Source organism: Sceloporus occidentalis, unplaced genomic scaffold, assembly GCF_023333645.1.
Source record: "Sceloporus occidentalis isolate IW3139 unplaced genomic scaffold, rSceOcc1.0.p SCAF_42, whole genome shotgun sequence".
NCBI classification, from domain to species: Eukaryota; Metazoa; Chordata; class Lepidosauria; order Squamata; family Phrynosomatidae; genus Sceloporus; species Sceloporus occidentalis.
The window spans coordinates 2,966,189-2,972,188 of NW_028317022.1; positions in this window are offsets into that span (position 1 = coordinate 2,966,189).

The following is a 6,000-nucleotide window of genomic DNA, read 5'->3' on the forward strand; positions in this document are numbered from 1 at the left end:
CCTTTTCAATCATTTGGAAAGAGAGTTGCCTTGACAGGGAATTCAAGTTTAGTGGAAATCGTCTTGCGTTCCTGCTTGTGTAAGGGCCACTGGGTTGCAGTACAAGCATTACTGGGACACAAATCTCCTTCTGACGTCTGTTGCATCGCCATCATTGTAGGTACCTTATTGAGAAAACACAGTCTATGTGCAAGAGGCTTTTCCTCCCTTCACCCATGGAAGTTGTAGCTCTTGGTCAACACATACTCAGGTAAGGGGCAGCCTCTGGGTCTCAGATGCACGCTCCATGTGTTCCTCTGTCTCCATCTGCAGACTAGGCTTTACCTCTTTGCAACCCTGTACACCATCCGTCCACTCAAGATAAGGCTCAAGCAGCACACATTTCTGTATCTCCGTCTGTGGCTTGGGATGGGTCAAGGGACGAATGAAGCCCTTGGCCAAATGTTCATCGAGGTATTGTCTCAATACTTCAGATCCGATAAGGGATAAATCTGGCTGTAGAGAATTTTGGATCCAGGTAGGAGGTCTATAGGGCAATCATATGGTCGGTGAGGCGGAAGGGAGTCAATTCCTTTTTCATCGAATACGTCTTTAAACGCCAGGTAGGAGGACAGTGATCCAGGTACAGAAGTGCTCACGGTAGAATGAGAAGACTCGAGGGTCCAATGTGCTGTACCTAGGCAATGTGAAGTACAAAAGGATGATGAGACTGTGATAAGCCCTGTAGTCCATCGAATATGCGGATCATGTTTCTTCAGCCATGGTAGGCCCAGGATCAACGGAAAGAGAGGAGAGCTGATGACATCAAAATATAGTTTTTCAGTATGTCTATGTCCGACTGAGCATGACAGAGGAATTATTTCAGTCTCTACAGGTCCAGATGATAAAGGAGATCCGTCTATAGTTTGGATGAAAACCTCATGTTTCTTGAGGCAGGTAGGGATACCATGTATCGTAAGGTATCCACTGTCTATGATGTTGCTACTGGCTCCAGAGTCAATGATGGCCCGCAGGTTGAGTCAATGAGGACCCCACTGTAGACATACCCACAGGAAAGAAGATAAACATAGAAACATGACGGCAGATAAGAACCTATATCCTATATCTAACTTGGCCTTATGCCTATCCCATGCTTACTTAAATATCTTTACTGTATTAACATCTACCACTTCTGCTGGAAGGATATTCCATGCATCCACTACCCATTCCGTAAAGTAATGTTTCCTTTAAACCTTTGCCCCTCTAGTTTATAACTATGTCCTCTGTTGTGGTAATATTTCTCCTTTTAAATAACCTCTCTTCTTTTATCTTGTTGATTCCCTTTAAGTATTTAAATGTTTCTATCATATCCCCCCTGTCACGTCTTTCTTCAAGGCTATATAGGTTAAGATCCTTTAACCTTTCCTGGTAAGTTTTATCCTGTAATCCATGAACCATTTTAGTAGCCCTTCTCTGAACTTTCTCCAACATATCTATATCCTTCTGGGGATACGGTCTCCAGTAGCTGTTAGCAATCACACTCCTATCATGCCAAGCAGGCCCGGACTGGGACAAAAAATAGGCCCGGGCATTTAAGCCTGAGCAGCCCATATTTATTTATTTATTTATTGTTAAAGCCCACCCTTCATGTATCATCTTTGCATTTAATCATTCACACAAATCATTAACACATTCATTAATGCAGTCTCACAAATCATTCAAGCAATTCATCCACACATGAATTCATTAATTGTCATACGCACGCATTCACACTACCCCCTCTCATCATCTTATCTGCCCCTTCTCACTATGTTCCCCCTTTTCACTATGTAACCCCCTTCCCCACTTCTCAATATGTACCGCCTCTATCTATCCCCTCTCCCCCTTTCTCACTACCTAACCCCCCTCTGCCCCTTCTCACTGCAGCCCCTTCCCTCACCCTATTTACCTTGTTGCCAGAGCAAGCAGCAACTGCGACCGCGCCTGTGGCAGGGCAGGATTGACTTAGGGGCTGATGGAGCTGCAGCTCCAGGCTCCTACCTTAAAATAGGCCCAGTCAGGACCGGACTGACTGGGCCTATATGGCCGCATTAAGGCAGAGCCCCTTAAGCCCGCCGCAACTGCAACCGGGTCCGCCACTCTAAGGCAGAGCCGGCCTTAGGTGTTCTGGTGCCCTGTGCGGACTACTCCTCTGGTGCCCCCCCATCCCAAAAAAAGAAAGGAATAAAAACTTGTAACAAAACTCCCCTTTCTCACTATCTATCCCCCTGTATCACTATCTACCACCTCTGCCTCTTCTCACTGTTATCATTATATACTGAGGCAGACATTGACGGTGGTACAGCATAATACTTATCACTATATACTGAGGCAGAAATTGACGGTGGTACAGCATAACACCTACCACTATATACTGAGGCAGACAATGACGGTGGTACAGCATAACACCTATCACTATATACTGAGGCACACATTGACAGTGGTACAGCGTAATCCCTATCACTATACATTAAGCCAGACATTGACAATAGTGCAGCATAACCCCAATCACTATATACTACGCCAAACATTGTTGTGGTGTAGGCCTAACACTTCATTGTCTGGCTTAGTAGTAGGGATGCACCGAAACGAATTCTGGACTGAAACCGAAAATGCAGCATTTACCTGTCCGAAACCGAATATGACCTCCCCACACCATTAAAAAAAACCTTTTATTTAAAGTAAGTAACACACCAAAATAGGACAAAACAATTAAAAAACAATATTATATGTATATATATATGATTGTTAACAGCCATCACATTCCTATCATGCCCAGGCATACCCAGATTCCAGGATGTACTCGTAGACTTGGCATGATAGGAGTATGATTGCCCTATCTACCCCTTCTCACTCCCTTCTGCCCCATCTACCCCTTCTCACTCCCTTCTCCCCTATCTACGCCCTTTCCCCCTATCTACCCCCTTTCCCCCGTCTCACGCCCTTCTCCCTATCTACCCCCTCCTAACTATCTACCCTCTCCCTCTTTGAAGTTCACTTACCTTTCAGGAGTCCTGCGGTGAGGGTGCAAGGCCTCTGCCTCCCAGCTCTGCCACTGTATGGAACAGTATAGAGTGATGGGAGTTATGATGTACTTTTAGAGCATAATTAGATCATGAAAAAGACATTGGAAATGGTACAGCATAACACCCATCACTCTCACACACTTACCAATCCACACATATATACCAATCCACACATATATACCAATCCACACCTATACCAATCCACACCTATATACCAATCCACACGTATATACCAATCCACACACATATACCAATCCACACACATATACCAATCCACACACATATACCAATCCACACGTATATACCAATCCACACGTATATACCAATCCACACGTATATACCAATCCACACGTATATACCAATCCACACGTATATACCAATCCACACACATACCAATCCACACGTATATACCAATCCACACGTATATACCAATCCACACATACACCAATCCACACATATATACCAATCCACACATATATACCAATCCACACATATATACTAATCCACTCTCACTGAATATTTTCCTACCTTTCCTCTTTTCTCCTTACAGCTCCTTTTCCTCCTCTTCGCTCCTCTTCTTCAGTTCTTCTGTCTTCTCTGTCTTCTTCTGGCTCAATCACGCATACTCATTCAAACACCCTCCCCACCACCTTACCTGCACTGCAGTTCCTCGATGCCGCTCACAGACTTCAGCAGAGGGAGCGGCCTCCCTCTGCGTTCTTTGGTACTGCACAGAGGAAGCAGGACTGGAGCAGAGTCATGTGATATCACGTGAACTCTGCTAGGTTCCACTTCCTCTATGCAGTACAGAAGACCCTCCCACAGGTAAGTAGCAGGGCTCGAGGTGCGGCCCGCGTAAGATCGGTTGCCCTGGCATGTTGGATGCCCCTGCTCTATTGCATTGTCTACCTACCTTTAAATCCTCAGAAATAATTACTAGACTTGTGCATTCGTCTTCAGGCGAACATGAAAACGAACACGAAGAGTGCGGTTTCGTGTTCGTTCCGAAGACACCCTGAAGAGAAGACAGCGGCGGTAAAACGTAGGCGAAGACGAAGACACACACCACGAAGATCTTCGTGATCGTCTTCGTCTTCGCCTATTAATCTCCCCGGTCCCTTCCCCATCTAAGTTACCTTATCATCGCGGCACTTCACGGAAGCGGAAATCAGCAGGTTCGCCATCAAGGGTTACAGGGCAGTGCGAATGAGCCTATTGGTCGCCTACAGGGACCTCCTCTGGCATCAACCAATTGGTTGATGCCAGAGGAAGACCCTGCAGGTGACCAATAGGCTCACTCGCACAGCCTTTGTTACCCCTGACAGCGAACCTATGGATTACCCGGCAGATCCCACTGGTCTCCCTGTTCTTTCATTTAAATGTCTGTACTATTGACTTTATTGGTCATTCATACGGACATTTAACTGATAGAACAGGGAGACCAATGGCATCTGCTGGACAAGTTACGGCACCAGGAGCCTAAAAGTCTGTACGAGCGACCCTATTGGTCACCAGCAGGGGGCTCGTCTGCCAATGGTTAATGGCAGACGAGCCCCCTGCTGACGACCAATAGAGTTGCTCATACGGACATTTAAACTCCTGGCTCCAGAGCTGCTGCGGTACGCGTTAACTCCGTATTAACCCCTTAACCGGAAAAAAACAAAGAAAAACCGAACACGAAAAATGTCCACGAATATTCGCCCGAAGAGAAGACAGGAACAGGCGAATATTCGCGGAATACGAAGATTTTTTTTCCCCCGAAGACGAGCACGAAGATGAACACGAAGAGCCCCCTGGTGCCCAAGTCTAATAATTACCCCTAAATCCCTTTCCTGGCACCTTGAGGTTAGGACAACATCAAATATTCTATACTCTGTCCTTGTTTTTTTATGCCCTAGATGCATTACTTTGCATTTATCCACATTAAATGTCAGTTGCCACAGCTCTGACCATGTTTTCCAGTTTACCTAAATCATTTGCCATTTGGCTTCTCCCTCCAGGAACATCAACCCTGTTGCAAATTTTTGTTTACCTTTCCATCAAGACCTTCTGCAATATCACTAATAAAAATATTAAAAAGAATTGGTCCAAGTACAGATCCCTGAGGTACCCCACTGGTAACAAGACCTTGCTCTAATGCTCTAAATATATACACCATTGACTACAACCCTCTGTTTTGGCCACTACCTAATCCATTCAACAACATTGTGATCTAAACACAGAGATTGCAGTTTATTGATAAGTTTTCTATGTGGGACAGTGTCAAAGACCTTACTGAAATCCAGATACACAATGTCTACTGCACCACCTTGATCAATTACTTTAGTAACCCAATCAAAAAAATCTATGAGATTAGTTTGGCATGATCTTCCTGAGGAAAACCCATGTTGTTTTTGATCTTGAAACCAATGATTCGTTAATTAAATCGGTTTTGCTAGTACACCACCAAGCTCTTTTAAACTTGGGGTGTATCCCATCAACTTATTTGTCTTTACCTTAGTCAGTCTTTTTTCCTGAGGTCCCATTCCCTCATTTTCATCTGTAAAAACTGAACCAAAATATTCATTGAGGCAGTTAGCTAGAGAGTTATCCTCTTCTACATACATGTTCTTCATCTAACTAATCCATGTTTTACTTTCCTTTCCTCATTTATATATCTAAAAAATGTTTTATCTCCCTTTTTTACTGACAGGGCAATTCTCTATTCTGCTTGTGATTTGGCAGCTCTTAAAACTTTATTTGCTTCTTTCTACCTAATTTTATAGATCTGTCTATGTTCCTCACTTTGGGTATTTTTGTATCTACTAAAGGCTAACTTCTTGTCTTTTATGATTTTGGCCACGTCTGCAGAGTACCACAGTGGTTTCTTTATTTTTTTACTCTTACTGACCAGAGATACAATAGAGTTTGATGCAAAACTCACCCTTCAATTGTTTAGGACGAATAGGACATGAAG